At 46.3% G+C, this 19,978-nt stretch overlaps 2 long non-coding RNA genes and 1 pseudogene across 3 annotated transcripts in view; 1 reads left to right on the forward strand and 2 right to left on the reverse strand.

The window, feature by feature from the left end:
* The window catches only part of Mm2pr (macrophage M2 polarization regulator), a 62,472-nt gene that overhangs the window by 23,746 nt on the left and 18,748 nt on the right, over positions 1-19,978 (reverse strand). The window lies entirely within an intron of this gene.
* Gm42788 (predicted gene 42788) lies at positions 953-10,230 on the forward strand. Its single transcript, NR_137278.1, has 2 exons — positions 953-1,086; positions 8,698-10,230. It is a non-coding gene; the product is annotated as a predicted gene 42788 (long non-coding RNA).
* Gm8615 (predicted pseudogene 8615) lies at positions 10,818-12,882 on the reverse strand (annotated as a pseudogene). Its single transcript, NR_028061.1, has one exon. The product of NR_028061.1 is annotated as a predicted pseudogene 8615 (transcript).

Here is a 19,978-nt window from a genome sequence, read left to right on the forward strand (position 1 = left end):
AAAACTGTTCAGCTGAGGACATGGCCAAGTCTTCAATAGCAAAAAGAGGTTGAAAAAGGTCTGTAATTCTGAATTCAGCAAAAAACAGATGTGTCCTATAAGTTGTGTGATTATGGGGTGCTGGCACAGACACATTTGAACATGGCCTCTTTCCACCAACTCTGTAGTACTGCTAACTCCGTAATTAGAGGTTATGTCGTGACACACTGTTAAAAGTGACCTGCGCGGATCGGGGTGGGGCAATAAGCTGTTCTTCAGGGCTGAGCACACCTATCCTGTCTCACAGCTGCCCTTTGAGCGTGCTCTTCTCGGCGCTAGGCAGTGAGCTGACACCTTAAACGGACTAATTGGAATGGCCTCTACAGATTTCTTTGAGGTAAATCTTACCCTTGCTATACCGATGAGGACCCTAAAAAAAAAAGTGACACTAATGGCTTCACCTGCCTGGGATGCTACCTTGCTGGGTGGTATGGGCTGACCCTGAGCAGCCCTGCATGGGCTCCGAAGCTCCGGCTCTTAATTGGTCTAGAGCCTTTCTCTACTTTGGTGGATGAAGAGCAGACAGCATGGGTCACTAAGCCAGCGAGAACTGAAGGGTAGAAGGTGAGGAAGAAACAAGCCCATGCAGGCTTTACAACACCCCGAGGAACTGAAGCGCTTTCCGTTTTAAGCAGTCCGGTGTTGGTAAGTCCAGTCGACATGCGTTTCGTTTCTGTGAATTAGGTTTTTCTCCTTCCAGTTTATTACAGCCGTCGGCAGACCCTCAACGTGCCAAGAAGTTTGCAAGCGCCTGGGCCTGATTATAAGGAGGAGCGGATGATTACCAAGCCAGAGCATTCCCTGCTGCCGGGTCAACAGCGCTCTCTTTGTGTGTGAAGGATGGCATACTGGTTCTGATGACTCACAGGCAGGGAGTGGGAGGCAGAAAGGCTGAGCATTGCCTAGAAGCAGCCCTTCCGTGTCCACCCGCAGGCGACAATACAGCAAGGAACACATGATTCAAACCCTTCTCGACAGCCTCCACCTGTGAACCCGGACGCGGTGGAGACAGCTCTGATGCGTAGCCTGCCTCTTTACTTATCCCAGGTAACTTTCTCACTGGCTACTTTTGTCTTATTTTGTGATCACAAGCTTTGTGAACGCAATTTTTTTTGAGTACAAACTTAAGCTGCACCCACAATCAGACACTTGTGGCTTTCAGGCGACTGGACCATTTTAACCCTCCACCTTTCTTCTTGCTGCGCCTTTACATTTACGGGCAGCTTCCTTCTTCACTCTATTAGACATTTTGCTTTTGGAGCTTTTAAGGTCAACGAGACTGAAAGCATTCTTCTGTTTCTATCTTCCCATCAAAGGACGTTCGTCTCCAGGTTTCTAAACACCTCTATTAAACATCGTCTGTGCTAGGCCTTCTCTGAGCACGCTACCAGACAGGCGACGGTCCTGGCACAGAGAAGAGGTGATGATTGACTAACCTACAGTTTCTAGTTCTGCATCCCATGCAGTCTACGCAACACACACATTCTTTTTGGTTTTTTGAGACATGATTTCTCTGTGTAGCCCTGGCTGTCCTGGAACTCACTTTGTAGACCAGGCTGACCTGGAACTCAGAAATCCACCTGCCTCTGCCTCCCAAGTGCTGGGATTAAAGACGTGCGCCACCAGTGCCCGGATACAAACACGCATTCTTAGAGTTAATTCTAAAAACACATCTCTTAGTGTGCTCTCATTTTCCTATGATTTTTCAGATAATTCTCAAGAAATACTATCATAGGTTCTTGAGATGGCTCAATGGGCTAAGGCCCTTGTCACTAAGCCTGAAGGCCTAAATTCAATTTCCAGCACCCACATGGTGGAAGAAGATTGAGCCCCACAAGTGAACCTCAGACCTTCAAGTGCTTCTGTGTATAAAACAATAAACAAACAAACATACACAGCAACCAAGAATAGTCTTGTTCAGTGCCTGACAAATACAGAAGTGGATGCTCACGGTCATCCATTGGACAGAGCACAGGGTTCCCAATGAAGGAGCTAGAGAAAGAACCCAAGGAGCTGAAAGGGGTTTGCAGCCCCATAGGAGGAATAACAATATGAACCAACCAGTACCCTGAGAGTTCCCAGGGACTAAACCACCAACCAAAGAAAACACATGGTGGGACTCATGGCTCCAGCTGCATAAGTAGCAGAGGATGGCCTACTTGGACATCAATGGGAGGAGAGGCCCTTTGTCCTATGAAGGTTCTATGCTCCAGTGTGGGGGAATGCCAGGGCCAAGAAGCTAGAATGGGTGGGATGGTGAGCAGGGGAAGTGGGGAATGGGATAGGGGGAGGGTGTTTTTCAGAAGGGAAACCAGGAAAGGGGATAACATTCAAAATGTAAATAAAGAAAATATCCAATTTAAAAAATGGAAAGGGAATGTGGTGTCAAAAAAGGCATAAATAAATGCTTTTCGGCCTTTCCTGTCTCTGGAGTTTGGTATCTTGGGTGTAGGAGCTGCATAAGTAACAGTAAGAAAACAAAATTGAAAAAAATAGTCTTGTTCAAATCACACTTACGAAAAAAAGGTATATGTTCATTTTATATTTTCTCTAAGTTGGAATTCATTTTTTTAAGATTTATTTTTATTTTATGTATAGTGTTTGTCTGCCTATATATAAGTACACCGTGTGTGTGTGTGTGTGTGTGTGTGTGTGTGTGTGTGCGCGCGCGCAGTGCCCCGAGGGACAGAAGAAAGTGGTGAATCCCCTGAACTGGAGCTACAGACCGTTGTGAGCCTCCATGTGGGTACTGGGACCTGAACCCTGGTTCTTTGCAAGAGCAGCCAGTGCTCTAACCACTGGACCTTCTCACCATTTTCTTCTAAGTTGGAATAAAACAAAACCCAAGATATATTTTTATGGACAATTAAGCCACAGAATAAAGCTTCACTCTTGGAGGCTGGCACGGTACCTGGTGGTTTTGAAACCACAAAGAGGTTAATGGAAAATCTTTCAATCTATCTAAATTTGGAGAGGATTAGGACTGTCTAAGAAGTGAACCAAAATAGTTCTTAGGTAGTATGAGTAACAAAATGGTATTATTTTATCCTGTTTATATAGTGTAGTAGTAGTAGTAGTAGTAGCTCTGCAACAACCTGAGTGAGATACACATGTGTGTATGTGTATATAAATACACATATACATGCTTGGACACACATACACACACACACACATACACACAAGATAATGAATACACATCGGTGATTCTTGCTATGGGAAGGGCAGAGGCAGAGAGAGGGAGGTGTTGAGGCTCACCTAGGCTTCAGAGTGCGTTGAAGGACAGCCTGGGTACATTAGTGAGATCACTGTCTCTAAACACACTAAATGATCTGGGGATATAACGGAGTGGCACGGTGCTTGTGCCCTAGGAACTAGGTACTGTCCCAGTAACAAACAAGTAAGTAAATGAATGCAGATAGCGATAGGAGATGTGCTTGTCCTTGCTGTGAGCCGACCCCTCATCCATCTCCTCTGTGGATACACACACCCAGACAGTTAAGGAGGCGGGCAAAAGATAGCTAGCTCCAGGCTTGGAGACTGGGTGTGACTTAGTCAAAACTTAAAGGGTGACTATGATGTCACAGAGTATGGCACTGTCCCCGTATCAGGGCAAGTGGAGTTCTAGATGTTCAGACTAGGAAGTTCTCTTTATGCTGTGACAGAGCGGAACTGCAGTAGAGTGCCAAGACTGCCCAGGGGTAGTGTGTCCATGATGGTCTTTGGAGTCTGTTTAGTGGTATATCTGGTAACAGCAGGATAATCTTCAGGGGAGAGGAGATTCTAAGTGCAGATTTCCTACTTCGTTGATAGGAACTGGGCTACTTGTCACGAAAATTTTAAATTTAAGTAAAGAACGTAAGGGTTATGCTTGCAAAAGCAAATTTAGAATTTGAGACTTTAAATTGAAGGCAGTTTACATTCTCTCACGTTCATTTTTACTTTTGGTTTTCTGAGACAAGTTCTAACAATGTAGGCTCAAACTCATGGTCCCTCCTGTTTCAACCTTTGTGTGCACTTTTTCTTGTTTTGAAACACAGTTTTACTATGTAGCCTGGGCTGACCTAAAATCTGCACTCCTCCTGCCTCAGCCCTCTGAGTGCTGGGATTACAGAGATACACCAACCTGCCATTACTTTAGCTCTAGATTAAATCTTTCTCTCCTTATAATACCCTGTAAAACGTGAAAAAGGAAGATATCAAAGGCATCTCTCACTCTCAGGAAGCTGTGTGGAGTACATGATCATACTTCTGCTTTCCCTATGGCCACACAGAGATTTAAGGACACAAGGGTTCTGCCTGACAGAGCCTACAAAGCAGTAAAGCGTTCACTGGCCTCCTCTGCTGCCTTGCTCTCACCAACAGGGAGTTATGTGTGAGGGAACCGGATGGATCCAGATGCTGGGGCCTGGGACTTTCAGTTTTTGGGAGAGTCCGTGGCTTAGCTGTGTGAGAACGGCCTCGCCCCTACAGTAGCTGTAACCACCTTCTGCTAGAGCAGCATAGGCAAGGGGCTCTTATCAGATGGGGGTGTGAAGACAATTCTGAGAGCTCTCAGAATTTCAAAGAAGGCACTTTGTAAGTTAGACTCAACTAACTTCATTATCCTGTGGTGCAGGCTCCTCCAAATGGCCGAGGAAACGTACTACTGTCTACAAATCCCACAGTAGGAGTAAGATGTAAGGTTCTATAGAGGTGAGGGCAAAGCGATGTTATTCAAAATAAAAATACTGTCATGATTGTGCATTAAGACGGGTCCTCTGCATATGTCTGCTGTTGCTTTTGGTATGTTACTTTAAAACAGAAATCGTACTGGATTCCTTGTGAAACAACTCGTCAAACAGAACCGCTTGTGTATAATCTAACAACATTTCAGATCTGTGATTAGGCTTGTGAGCGGCTCCGTCGTAGCATCACAATGTTCTAGGTTTAGCGTCTAGCATGAAAAGAAGACAGTAGACTGAGAAACCGTCTTATGTTCATGCATAAGGATATCAATTGTTGAAAATTGAGAACTATTCAAAACTTCACAGAACTACAACAACCAAATTAACACTGGAGAGGAGAGAGGTTCATAGAAAATTCTGGAAAGATGGGCTCCTGGGGTGATATGTAGCACCAATCACCACGTTCAGCATTTTCAGTCATACAAGTTAGAGACAAATGGAAAAAAAAATGGCGGCAGCTTGACACATGAATTTCAGATGCTAGCCAGCCACAGGACCCCTAAAGCTCCACCCACATGCCGTTTCCCCTCTGGAATCCCACAGAACACTGCCCCCTCCAACTGGAACTTCTTTTCTGAGTGCTACTGCACTTTTTGACTTCTCACAGAAGCACAAGTGTGTTGTTTGTAGATACTTCCACAATTGCAGCTCCGTCTTCCAGCTGTCTCGACGGTTCTCCAATGGCACCAGACCCTCCCTCTTACTCATTCCCTTCCACTACTCAGCTTCCCACGAACTCACATGCTCAGGGCTCATGGACAAGGCGATCAGCCGCCAGCTGATCTGGAAGTTATCTAAGATAGCACAGGCCCCACTGAAGTTACCCAATATCTGAACAGTTCAGTTAACACACAATCACTGAGCCCACTAATGCCCACCAACTAGGCTAGGAATCAGGATGCAAATAGAAGGTTCTGTTCTGTTCTGTTTGAGACAGGGTTTCTCTGTGTAGCCCTGGTTGTCCTGGAACTCTCTCTGTAGAACAGGCAGTTCTTGAACTCAGAGATCCACCTGTCTCTGCCTCCTGAGTGCTGGGATCAAAAGTGTATACCACTACCACCACCAGGCCAAATGAACAATGGACACCAGAGTCTGAAAAAGATGAGTGTGTGTGTGTGTGTGTGTGTGTGTGTGTGTGTGTGTGATAGGCAGACAAGAATAAGCCCCAAGCTGAGAGTCTGAATAACACTGGCCTCAGGCAAGTGTTCTGTCTGCAGTGTGACAAGGGCTGCGTGCTGAACTGCTGTGGCATACAGAGGAGAAGTGTCTGTGTAAGCTAATTAAAGAGAGTGTCATCAAGTCTTCCTGGCTGCCCTTGGTCCGTTTCCTGCCCTAGCCTCTTTGAGAAGCTAGGATCCCAGGTGTGCACCACCATGCCCCATGAAGGACAATTTTTAATGTCCTGTTGCTCAGGGGGGTAAAGTAACTATAGGTGACAATAACAAACACTTCAAAATAGCTAGTAGAGGATTCTGAGTAGTCCCCTCACAGAGATAACAAATGTCTGAGGTGACAGGTATGGCCCTGACACTGAGCTGACCATTATACATTGTGTGCACATTCTATAATGTCATAGAGTACTTCAGACACTGTATGTTAATAATAAGTAAATAAGGGTTAAAATGCAACACTAGGAAGAACTGAGGTAATAAGTATGCCTTTGTTGTAAAATTAAGATAAAGTTTCACATTTCTGTGGCTTTATATTTTTCATATTTTAACATTATTGGATTATTACTTTCATAATCAGAAAATAATAAGGATTATACTAAATTAAAAACAACAATATGGGATTAGTCCAGGGCAGAAAAGCATAAAAAAGAGCCACATTAAAAACCAGCACTGTTCAGGTCCCTGTTCGGGCGCCATAGCATTGGAAATGTAAATGAGCTAAATACCTAATAAAAAATGGAAAAAAAAAAACCAGCACTGTAAGCCAGGCAGTGGTGGTACACGCCTTTAACCCCAGCACTTGGGAGGCAGAGGCAGGTGATTTCTGAGTTCGAGGCCAGTCTGGTCTACAGAGTGAGTTCCAGGACAGCTAGGGCTATACAGAAAAATCCTGTCTTGAAAAACCAGAAAAAAGAAAGAAAGAAAGAGAGAGACAGAGAGAGGGAGGGAGAGAGAGAGAGAAAGGAAGGAAGGAAGGAAGGAAGGAAGGAAGGAAGAAAGAAAGGAAGAAAGAAAGAGAGAAAGAGAAGGAAAAAGAGAAAAAGAAAAAGAAAGAAAGGGAAAAAAAAAAACCCCAAACCCAGCACTGTACTGGGCATGGTGGCACACACCTTTAGTCCCAGCACTAGAGAGGGCGAGGCAGAGGCAGGTGGCTCTCCGTGAATTTGTGACTAGCCTGGTCTACATGGTGATTTCCAGGATAGCCAAGGCTCTGTAAAGAGACCCTGTCTCACCCCTGCACCACCGGACATGACTGCAGCTGTTCAGCCCACAGACTTGTGAGAAGCTTGTCGTCCTGAAGGCTTCCTGCTCCCTTTCACTCTGGCTCAGCCACTGTCGTGTCTCAGTTATTTCCCACAGCTGCTGCTCTGATGGACTGAATGCTTGTGTCCTGCAGAGTTCCTATGTTGAGGTTCTAACTGGCTCCATTTGGAGCTGTGGCCTTTGAGGAAGTCATGAAGGTTAAATGAGCTTATGGGCATGGCCCTGATTGGTAAGGTCAGATTCTTTGTAAAGACTCAGAGAGGAGAAGCATGTGACGGTACAATTTGGAGGGAGGTGGCCACAGTCACCGCCACAGTACATACCGCACACCGCACCAGTAATCCCAGAACTCTGGAGGGCTGGATTACACAATAATACCTTGCTTTTTAAAATAGCCAGAACACCCCTAAAGCTCCCAAACAAAACAAAACACCAATCAGACAAAATAGAAAACAAAACAGTAGACATATACATATTGGCCGAGAAAGTATTAGACCCCAGTCTTGACAGCACCCTGACCTGGGCCTCAGCCTCCACAGCTGTGAGAACACACCTCTGGTATCTGTAAAGGCCAGCCAACCAATTAGCAGTCCCCCACCCCACCCCATCCCATGTTCTACCACTGCCCTAGAGCCACCCACAGCCATTCCTTCGCTCACCCATCCCCAGCAACCCATCACTGGGAGTTAGAGCAAGACTACGGAGGATTAGGTGCTTGTGCTGCCAATGGCTGTGCAAACTTCAGCAAGCTGCTCCACCTCTCTGTGTGTCAGTCACTAAATTCCCTGGCAAGCAAAGCCACTAACAATAGGACTGTTTTAGCGGAGTAAAGCATTTACAATCGTACCTTGCCCACAACAAGTATTTGATGAAGGTTAGCTATTACTATCTTAAAGATACTTTTTGAGATCTTATTTTAATTTTATGTGTATGGGTATTTTGTCTGCCAGTATGTCTGTGCATCACAAGCATACAGTGCCCGAGGCCAGAAGAGGGCATCTGATTCTCTGGAACTGGAGTTACAGACAGCTGTGAGCCACCATGTGGGTGCTGGGAATTGAACTCAGGACCTCTGGAAGAACAGCCAGTGCTCTTAACCACTGAGCCAGCTCTCCAGCCCAGCTGTTACTGTTACATTATCAAAATAAGCTTAGACACTAAGTTGCTCATGCCATTTCCATGACTGAACACCCAAATGATCTCCCCACCACAGGACAAAACCTTAGCGTGGCCTGGAGGCTCCGAATATACCTTCAAATTGCACTACCAGAACCCCATCAAACCCCCCACTTCACACCAGTGTTACTCACCCCTGGGCTCCCATCCCAGGCTTGCCCGCTGCTTCCCCTGGCCAGCTCCTGTTGCTCTCCTAGGATCCACCCATGCATCCCCTTCCAAAGGGGCCTGATTGTCTCAGCTTGGCTTCTCTGCTCTTTTCCTGCAGTGTAACTCTCACCCATTACACTATTAAAGTAACTTGCGTCTCTGTTTCCCACTAGACAGAAACTCTTCAAGATCAAGGACCCATTCTTCATTTAAAAAAAAAGAAGAAGAAGAAGAAGAAGAAGAAATTCCGTGTAAATCCAGTAAACATCAGAAAATGCCAGACACAGAATGGAAATGAACTCTTGCTATGACTTGAATATGGAATATTTTCCACAGGCTCATATGTTCAAACACTTGGTCTCCAACTGACAGCAGGGACCCTCACTGATGGATGGAGGATACTGTAGACAGGCATCTGAGGGATGCAGTGTGGACCTTCTTCTGACCTAGTTCTCTACTTCCTGGCTGGTCAAGATTCGAGCAGGCTCATCCGTGAACAGGGCCATGCCAGCCCATCTTCCCTGCCTGATGCTCAGTAAATCTCAAGTGTGAATCAGAACGAGCCTCTCTTCCTAGGAGTTGCTTTGTCTGCTATTTTTGTCAAAGTAACAAGAGAAGTAACCACCACAACTCTGGGACCTAGACCATCTTCCCACAGGAAGCAGTTGCAAAGAATCTCCTGCCTGTAATCACCCTTTAATTAGCTGACAGAGGAGCCCAGCCACATGCTCAGAGGATAAATACACTTCTGGCAAGCCTTAGGATTTCGATTCCCGGGAACCATGTGGCGGAAGGAGGGGATCAACTCCCACAGACCGCCCTCTGACCTCCAAACATGCACGCATGGGTGCCTGCGTGCGAGTGTGAGCGCGCAGATGTTCCATCTTACACACTCCTTAGGCTTCTCACTACAGAATAAAGTCTACCCTGTAATAAGAGAACTGGGTTCCGAACCTGATTTCTCCATGCGTCCCTAAGCCCTGGCCACACGTTTCAGCTCCTTGCCTTTGTATACAGAGTTCCTTCTGCCAGGAATCTCTTCTCTCTCACCCTGGAAAATTCTCCCTCGGTGCGTATGACCTCGTTCCCGAGTCTCTGTGCTACCGAGCCCTTTCAGGTCATGCTCTGGGAGAACAAGCTGCTCGCTCCTCTGCTGGCACACACTGTTTATTCCGACAGCGCAGTGCCTGCTCCAAGTTACTATCTTCTGTCATTGCCATTTGAGTCCAAAAGCAAGGGCTGAATCTCGCTTAGCTCTGGGTATCATGGAACCTGGAACTATATGCCAGATAGTAATAGGACCTCAATATGTTTTTCCTTTTACATTCAATTAGTCTATAGAATGGCTACAAAAAGTGAGAATCTGACTGTGTACCACACTGCCATACAGAGTATGAACTACACAGTTCATACAGAATATGATATATTGTTATATATTAAATTGTTATATTCCCAACTACATGTCAGGATCCATCTTTATTTTAAAAGAAGAACAAAAAACACCAGAAGAAAACTTCACCATTTTTTTTTTATTTTTAATTTTTTTGGTTTTTTGAGACAGGGTTTCTCTGTATAGCCCCAGCTGTCCTGGAACTCACTTTGTAGACCAGGCTGGCCTCGCACTCAGAAATCCGCCTGCCTCTGCCTCCCAAGTGCTGGGATTAAAGGCATGCGCCACCACGCCCGGCACCATTTTTGTTTAAGTTAAATATATCTGTGTATGTGTGTGTTTGGCTGAAGTGTGAAATACCTTACTCACTGCACTATATGGGTTGAAAATATTGCACGTGATTTGTAGGGTAGTACAGCTAATTATCAGGGTCTTGCTCTGTAGCCAGGCTTGTACCCAGCTCTCCTTCCTCCGTCTCAGCTCTCCAATGCTGGCTCAAGTATCATACCTGCCTCAAGTGAATAAGTACTTATTTATAGTTTGTTAATCACACACACACACACACACACACACACACACACACACACCAGCAACACCTCAGAAAATGGAAGGAATGGAAATGAATGGAAGGAATCAATTGGAGAGGAGCAAAATCAATCAATCAATCAAACAAACAAACAAACAAACCTTAAGTAAAAAGGTGACCTTGTGTATTATGAAGGAAGTAAGATTTCAGATTGGCTATTGGTCTTTCCACCCAACGCCTTACTTATTGCTGATGTAAAGACAGGAAGGGGGAAAAAAAGCCTTCCTACAGATACATTCCTTCATTTCTCCTGAGGTGCGTTTCTTGTTTGTTTATTTGTTTGAACTTTGGAAATAAAGAACTACTTCTTTTTTTTTTATTTGAAAATATTAAATTTAATAGAAAATATCACATTGTAAACAAGTCCATTGATCCATTAGCTTAACACAGAACAATAGCACAATCACATATAAAAACTACAAACAAATGCTGGTACCAAACACAGTACTTCTGGAGGGGCCTGGGCAATGTTCTGAAAGACCTCTCCTGGAAATAGGCAGCTCTAGCTTCAGACAGGCACAAGGACGGAGAAGGAGGCAGCGACTACTCCACAGAGGCAGAGAAGATAAAGCAAGGCCAAGCAGAGGAGCCTGGGAAGGGAGCCTGAAGGACAGGGGGGTGAAGGGTTTAGTTCTGATGCTGAGGACAGAGGATATAAACCCGAAGGTGGGAGTGCTGGGGTGAGTTAAGCGAGGAGAGAGCAGTAGCGTGTATAATCTTGGCACTCAGCTCTGAGGAGGCCGCAGAGCACAGCGCATGTGCAGATGTCAGCTCCCCACCTTGGGTAAAAACACTGAAATCATAGCGTGTCTGTGACCCACGCGGATCTCCTTACTAGGGAGTGTGTAAGAATCTGTTGAGGAAAACAGAGCTCAGGCAGGAGGCCTTTCCACTTTTCTCTTGTTGGAATCTTGAGAGAGAACAAGACAAGGCTGGCCTTTGGAAGCTTTGAGTTTACCTGTGAAAGCCATCTTAGCCCCACATGCCCAGAAGGCCTGTTTACAGAAAGGCTAGCTACTGACAACAGGAAAGACAATCCACACAATGGGAACAAGGGACAGGCTTCTCCCCCAGGTTCTTGGTTCTGGCAGGAAGGGCTGCTTCCTTGTGCATAATTCAAGTTCTGGAAGTGTATTCTTTAAAATGAAAATTCTCAGTGGGAAGGCTGGCAGAAGAGGGGATCTCAAGTCTCCAGAAAGGTTATGTCCAAAGTGCACAAGCCCTAATCCCTGCCAACTCTAGAAAAAGCACACATACAGACAGGAGTTCTCGACGGGCGTGTGCTGCCCATGTGCATAGGGGCAGAAGAATATAATTACAGTCAGTGATGGAGACTTCGGATGGTTACAAAACCATTATGAAAAGGGGCAGAAAGTTGGGGACATAGCTCAGTTAGCAAGGCACCTCCTTGGCATGTGCAAGGCCCCAGGTTCAGCCCCCAGTACTGAAAAAAGAAGGAGAAAATTATAATCAACAATGTTCTCCATAGCCAAACTCCTTAACATGTATATACCAAGCCTCAGATCTGCAGCAGCCAGAGTGGACTAAAAAGTAATTCTACTCTCTCTCCTACAGAGACTTTCCGGAAAGACCTGCCTGTCCCTCTGAGGTACTGAATACCATGTCGGTCACAGGCTAGTCACTGTATGGCTTCTTAGCAGATTGGCTTTTCTGAATTTCCTTCTCCTTGATACTGTACAGGGGGTCCACCAGCTTGTTATGAACAAGCATTAAACCTTTGAAATATTTGACTGTCTTCACTTTTAGTTCCAAGGTGGCGTCCTCGTCACACACAAACACAGTGCGGGGGTGCTGCTGAAAGGCGGACACCGTCCACATGTGGTTCACACCCTCCTCGATGGCTTTGTACAGAGCGAAGGCCTTGTGAGCGCCTGTGATGAGGATCATCACCTCTTTAGCATCCATGACAGTGCCGACCCCCACTGTTAGGGCCATGGTGGGCACCTTGGCAAGATCACCATCAAAGAACCTAGCGTTGGCCAGGATGGTGTCCATAGCCAGAGTCTTCACACGGGTCCTGGACACCAGGCTGGAGCCTGGCTCATTGAAGGCAATGTGTCCATCGGGGCCAATGCCTCCGACAAAGAGTTCGATCCCTCCGGCAGCCTGGATCTTCTCCTCAAAGGCATCACACTCGGCCTGCAGGTCAGCCGCATTTCCATCCAAAATGTGGGTGTTTTCGGGGTGGATGTCAATGTGCTTGAAGAAATTATTCCACATGAAGGAGTGGTAACTCTCTGGGTGGTCTCGAGGAAGACCCACATACTCGTCCATGTTGAAGGTTTTCACATATTGAAAGGACAGGTCCCCATTCTTATAGTACTCAATCAGCTTCTGGTAGCAGCCAAGCGGGGTGCTCCCCTCATCCAGCCGAGACCATCATTCTTTTCAAAACCTAATGGTGTCCTCCTTCTGCCTGATAAATATAATCCCACAAAGGCTGCTCCAACTGTCCTGGGCTTTACCTCAAGGCCTTTGCACCACTGTCCTCTTGGCAGGCCATGCTCTTCCTTCAGGTCACTTCTTTAGGTCTTCCCTCAGTGCCTTTTTCTCAGAGACCTTCTCTGCCATTACATCTGCCCCAGCTCCCCCACACTCCCAGCCTTTCTCCTGTTGCCTTCTAACATACTCCACATTTCACTAACTAACTTCAAGAACTACTTCTTTAAAGCTTCCCACAGGAGAAGTCCTGCAACAGTGTCAGCAGCTGGACACTTAGTAGGGCTCATGGAGGAAAACAAGCTGCGCATTCCCAGGCAGCAAACACCTGCATGGTTCTAGCCCCAAACCCACTCGCAATCCTTTTTCCTAGACAGACAATGTGAGAGCGGACTGACTATTTCGGAAATCGTGCTGAAATCATCAGACCCCACAGGTGGTTTGGACTCGGGTTAGACACCAGCTTTCACAATTGTTTTTAAAAATCAGTTAATCTATTGATTCATGTTTAACTCCACGAAGTTGTGAGCAATCAATAGCATGAATTCATCTTAATGGATGATATTAATTCTATCGCAGATATTTACTGAGCATCTTCTACGTGCCAGGGAATGACGCTCCACGGCACCAGAATGTAATTGCTTCTACTGGACTACTTTTTTCTGCCTAGAATAACATTCTTGGGAGACAATGCTAGCACCACGCTTTATGCACAGGAGACCTTTAACAACCTTAAATAACTGGATAAAACTGGAGACTAGAATGGCATACTGAAGGCAAGGAACCAAGCCGAGGAGCCTGGGGCACGTCCAACCTGCTCTGTCTGCCAGGTATGTAGTGAATGGCTCCTAAATGCAGCCTGCAGACAGACAAGACTTTCTTAGCCCACTTTCTGCAACAACTGAGCAGAACACGTTCTGCCCCATACAGGGTCAGGGGGTGGGGTGGCCTTTGCCCTTCTTAGGTGCTGCTTTTGCGGCTTTATCGGGAGGACGCCATTCCAGGTCACCTTCACAGTGTTGACGGTCACCTCACACTACAGAGCTACAGCTGTGTCAGAGGCCACATGACTCTCGGGGCTGGAAGGACTTCTCACCTGACCGTTTTTAGAGAGTAAGAGCAACACTGCCCGTAGCAGAGGTCAGACACACGCGTGAGCGGAGCTGGTCATCTATCCACAACGGACACAGAAGTTCCCAGTCAGAACCCTTGCTCTGACAGAAGGTCAAGGTAATCAATGAAGAGGGGGGGGGGGACACCTACCGGCAAAATCAGGTTCTCCTGTAAGAAGTTCTTGAGTCTCTGTCGACGTCTTACCAAGTGCTCAGACATTTAAATTTCTTAACCACTTTCATGGTCCAGCAAGGGTGTCTAAACAGTGTGGGGGTGGGGTGGGGGGGAAGGCAGTAAAAGAGGCTCAGGACTTGGGAGTAGAAAATGTAACATCAATAAGAAAGGTGGGGTGTCTCAGAAGTAAGGGCTCTTGCTAAACTGGCGAGTCTCCATGTCTAGGAGCGAAACACGGGGAACAGGACACGGGGGCAACCACAGTGTCCCGCTTTACTGGGAATGAAGCAACTTAAATTAGTTTTTGATTCTGCAGGGCTTTACAATTTTAATATTGTATTTTACATTACATCAAAACGAAGATGCATTTTGACAAAATCTAGGTGGCTTAAAAATAAAAAGGTGGTGGTACATGCCTTTCCTTTAATCCCAGAACTTGGGAGGCAGAGGCAGGTGGATCTTGAGTTTGAGGCCAGCCTGGTCTACAAAGTGAGTTCCAGGACAGCCAGGGCTACACAGAGAAACCCTGTCTCAAACAAGACAAAACAAGAAAGAAAGAAAGAAAGAAAGAAAGAAAGAAAGAAAGAAAGAAAGAAAGAAAGGAAGAGAGAGGGAGGGAGGGAGGGAGGGAGGGAGGGAGGGAGGGAGGGAGGGAGGGAGGGAGGGAGGGAGGGGAGGGGAGGACAAGCAGCCAGCAGGCCCAAGAGGTAGCCCAGCAGTGAAGCAGCCCAGCTGCTCTTGCAGAGGACCCAGGTTCAGTTCCCAGCACCTACATGATAGCTCACAACCACGTGTAATTCCAGTCCAAGGGGATCTGAAACACTTTTGTAAGCTCCATGGGCACTTAGTACATTGTGCATATACATATCTGCAGGCTAAACACCCACCCGTACACATTAAATAAAATAATAAAGAAAACGTACAGCATGGGAAAATGAAAACTGCTGCCCAAAGAAGGATGGGCTACAGCTGCTTAAGTCAATATGTGCTTTCCTTCTCCACCATTTCGATGTGGACAGCAGGGGCTCGATACCTGCTCCAGCTGGATCTGATGGCCCTTCTTCCCTTACTCCCCAGATCTAACCCATCAACACATCCTACCAGCATCACCTCTTTTTTTCCTTTTTAAAAAGACTTATTTTATGTATGTGAGTGCACTGTAGCTGTCTTCAGACACACACCAGAAGAGGGCATCAGATCCCATTACAGACGGTTGTGAGCCACCATGTAGTGGCTGGGAATTGAACTCAGGACCTCTGGAAGAGCAGTCAGTGCTCTTAACCACTGAGCCATCTCTCCAGCCTCTCCAGTGTCACCTCTTGAGTGTAGGACCTAACTGGTCCCCACTATTGTTGCTGTCAAGTTCTCTAGCTACTTATCATTCGAATTTAGATGCTTCACCTTGAGCCATCCTTATGTCCCACAGAATATCCAGACCGACTCTCTAGGTAGAAACCCAGTGATGCCCCGACCTTGATTAAACCCTTCAGTAAATTCTCATTTGAAAAAACAAACCCAAAACAAATCCAATACCCTTTAGGGAAGGCCCTAAATCACAGGCCTTAGGACTGATCTGCCAGCACGCTCTGCCCACCTCCTCCCATGCTATTCCTGGATAACTGTTCAGCCACCCCAGCCTCCCGACACTCCTGTTACCTGACAGACACAATCCTTTGCCCGGGGACCTTTGTACTTCTTCTTCTTTCCAACTTGAACCCATTCCATCCAAGCTAAAGGTCACCACAAGTGCTTCTAGTGTTATCCTGGCACTCAGATATGGCTCACAGGACTTTTCAGTAACAGAAGCGGCCTCCCCTTCATCTCCTACAGCGAACCCTCCTGTTTTCACTGGTGTTTCAGGCCTCGGATGGTGCTGGACAGGAGATACTCAAGGAATGCATTCACCGACTAGCTATGCCATGTTTCACATACCCATGTAATTAAGGACTGATCTTTCTACAGTTATTATTTTATTGAAATATTTCTTTTTTGGAAAGCTTTTTAGCAACTAGATAGCTTCTAAAAATGTTTCCAATGCATACAAACTTCTCTGGCAATGTGTATCGGTAAACAGAGTAAACTCTTTCCCACAAGTAAAAAGCAATGTATTGTTGGAAGTTTAAACCCAGTCTCTCCTCCATATCTTTTTTTTAACGTACTTAGTTTTACTTCATGTGCATCGGTGTTTTGCCTGCATGTATGTCTGTATGAGGGTGTCAACTTTCCTAGAACTGGAGTTACAGATAGCTGTAAATGCCATTTGAGTGCTGGGAATTGAACCTAGGTGCTCTGTAACACCAGCCGGTGTTTTTTTTTTTTTTTGGTTTTTCGAGACAGGGTTTCTCTGTATAGCCCTGGCTGTCCTGGAACTCACGCTGTAGATCAGGCTGGCCTCGAACTCAGAAATTCTCCTGCCTCTGCCTCCCGAGTGCTGGGATTAAAGGCGTGCGCCACCACGCCCAGCCCCAGCCAGTGCTCTTAACCACTAAGCCATCCAACTCTCCAGTCTCTCTGTTAGCACCTGGATGGAAACATGCCACCCCCTTCAGCCCCAGAGGCAGACACTGTGTTCGGGTGTCCCTCCTACCTTCCCCAGACAGCAGAGCCCCTCATAGCTGCCGCCTCCTCAACCACTCACCTTCGGAGCCCGCTCCAACCCAACGCCAGCTCTCAGTGATTTACCACTAATACTGCTTTTATGCCGCCTAGCAGTGACATCTGTGTTGCCAAATCCAGTGTCACCTGCTCAGATCACAGAAGCTATCCCAGGTGCTTTGTGACTTTCTCCCAGAAACATGCAACTTTTCAGACCCCCACCCCCTAATTCTGTGGCCAGCTCTTGTGTTGCTCTTCACATGGTGAGAATGCTAACAGGAGCTGAGTTCAGAGTTCAGAAGAAGAAGTACCTCCCCTATCTTGTAATACTCCTGTGGCAGGAACAGGGCAGCTCTTCTCGTTTTAAACGAGGGCTGTCCTTTGTGACCCACTTATGATTATTTCTTTGTAAAAACAATAAACCAAATCAGTATTAGTCTCCAGGAAACCACAGCCCTGTGACCTTGATAATATAATGATTAGCAAGGGATTTTCCCATCTTACACTGTAACATTTCTATCTGGGTCATGGCTGCTGAGGATGGAGGTTTAGCTGAGTCACTAAGTTCTGACTAAGGACAGCAAGTGGAAGTACCATGTGATACCTTCATAATACCTGCCCAAATGCACAGGAGGATATTCCCCCAAGCCTGTCTCCATCCGGGTGCCTGGAATGCAAATTTCCAGCTTGGTAAGCCAATGGGAGTCACGGTTTTCTGCCACCCAGAACTGAATCCACTTCTAAACACTACTACCTACCATCCAAGCTCCACTGTGGCAGGTATGTCGCAGATGCCCAACAACCACATCAAAGCAGATATGCTTGTATGGGATGAACCGCCTGTCATCCAGACAGACACGACTGAGTGGCCCCAGTGAGAGAAGAGTTTAGGTTTTAAATGGTGCCACTATATCTGGCCCCAACCCTGGCTACCTTTTATTTTGAGGGCTGGAAGCTGAACCACAGATGTGAACGTGGGCACATCTGTGCTCTGCAGTGAGTTCCATCTCCAGCCCCACTTGGTTCATAATGACCAGAGAGATATAGTCCATGATGCATGCGTGGTTAAAGCCAGGCCTCTGTATTTCTATTGCACACTCACTCCACAGCGTCTAATACTTCAGGTGGTCCTTGAAGTCCTGCCTGGCATTGCCCCATCTTCCTTCTTTCCTTGTTGTGCGTTCGTTTTTTTCTAACTAGGATATTATGGTACGTTGCCCAGGTTTGCTCCAGCTTGCTCAGTCTGGCCTTGAACCCATGATCCAGTCCAGCAAGTGGTAGATTACACATATGGGCCGCTGCAGCCAGTTCCTTCCTTCTTTTATTTATACTCTGAGGGAGGATGGGGAGAGTGTCTTGTATTTATGCTCCTATAATGCAACACGCACCTCTAGGCACACCAAGGCCATCGTTTTAACCTCAGACTAAAATAACTAGTTTTTAAATTAAAAATACTTAGATTTAGGATCAAGAGTTCAAGCTGAGAAACCTGCCCTTTGGTTGTTGTTGCTTGAGACAGGGTTTCTCTGTGTAGCCCTGGCTGTCTGGAACTCACTCTGTAGAGAGGCTGGCCTCGAACTCAAGAGATCGGCCTGTCTCTGCTACCCAAGTGCTGGTAGTAAAGGTGTGAGCCATCACTGCCCAGCAAAACCTGTTCATTCATTTATGACTCTAGAGATTTTAGAGAAAGTTAGATTTTCTAAATCTCAATTTCCTTATTTGTAAGATGGGGATAAAAGTAAGGCCAGAGGTCTACTCCAGCTGCATGGGGACACTGTTGACCTTGTACACAGCTCAGGGCTTCAGTTAGCTACAAGCTCACCATCCAAGCCACAACTGTGAATTCTAAATTTAATTATCTAATTAACTAGTTATCATTGAATGCACGTTGGTGATGTGTGTGTCAGGGCATGCAGGTTCCCTGGCTTGTATGTGGAGACCTGGGTCAGCTCTGTGGGGTCAGTTCTCTCCTCCCATGGGTGATGTGTGTGTCAGGGCATGCAGGTTCCCTGGCCTGTGTGTGTGTGGAGACCTGGGTCAGCTCTGTGGGGTCAGTTCTCTCCTCCCATGGGTGATGTGTGTGTCAGGGCATGCAGGTTCCCTGGCCTGTGTGTGTGTGGAGACCTGGGTCAGCTCTGTGGGGTCAGTTCTCTCCTCCCTTACATGAGTCCTAGGGACTGAACTCAGGTTGCCACTCTTGAGCAGCAGAGTGATGGTTTGTATCTGCTTGGCCCCGGGAGGGGGCACCATTAGGAGGTGTGGTTTTGTTGGAGTAGGTGTGTCACTGTGGGTGTGGGCTTTAAGACCCTCATCCTAGCTTCTTAGAAGCCAGTCTTCTTCTGCCTGCCTTCGGAACAAGATGTAGAACTCTCAGCTCTGCCTACACCATGTCTGCCTGGATGCTGCCATGCTCCCACCTTAATGATAAAAGACTGAACCTCTGAACCTGTAAGCCAGCCAATTAAATGTTGTCCTTATAAGCGTTGCCTTGGTCATGGTGTCTGCTCACAGTGGTAAAACCCTACATAAGGCACCCTCTGAGTCCTCTTGCCTTCTAATTTCTTATTATATCAGACTGTTGGGATCCTTAAATAAATTCACACTATTCTTAGTCATTTATTAAATCGGTGGAATGAAAACCCCCAGAATGTTCTTTGGGGTGTAGGTATATCTTTCACATCTCCTAATAGAGTTAATTATAATGCTGATACTAGGAAATGATGCCTGTATGCTATAAACAGCCAAAGAAAATCCTCTATTTATCCATATAGAGCTATTAAAGTATCAGCTCTTACATCACACTGTCAAAAAACAAATAAGAGAACCTCCTTTTATCTTCAAGAGTCTAGAAAACTCCTATCAGAAAGACATTTCTGAGGAATGAACTAATGAGAGCCGTCAAGAGCCCAGCACAACACCCTTTCCAGAAGTACAGGAAATATGACTAATCTCTCAAAAAGGAAGAGTGAGCGAGTGCAAGGTTAGTTCCAAACCATGCGCAGCTAACCAACCAGCAGAGATTGTCAGCTACGAGCAAACAAACGGCCCCTGAAAATCACCCTCGTGCTACCATGCTTGCCTGCCACTCTAGCCGTCATAAATACTATTTAACAAACAAATACTCATTAAATATTTA

Source organism: Mus musculus, chromosome 5, assembly GCF_000001635.26.
Source record: "Mus musculus strain C57BL/6J chromosome 5, GRCm38.p6 C57BL/6J".
NCBI lineage: Eukaryota > Metazoa > Chordata > Mammalia > Rodentia > Muridae > Mus > Mus musculus.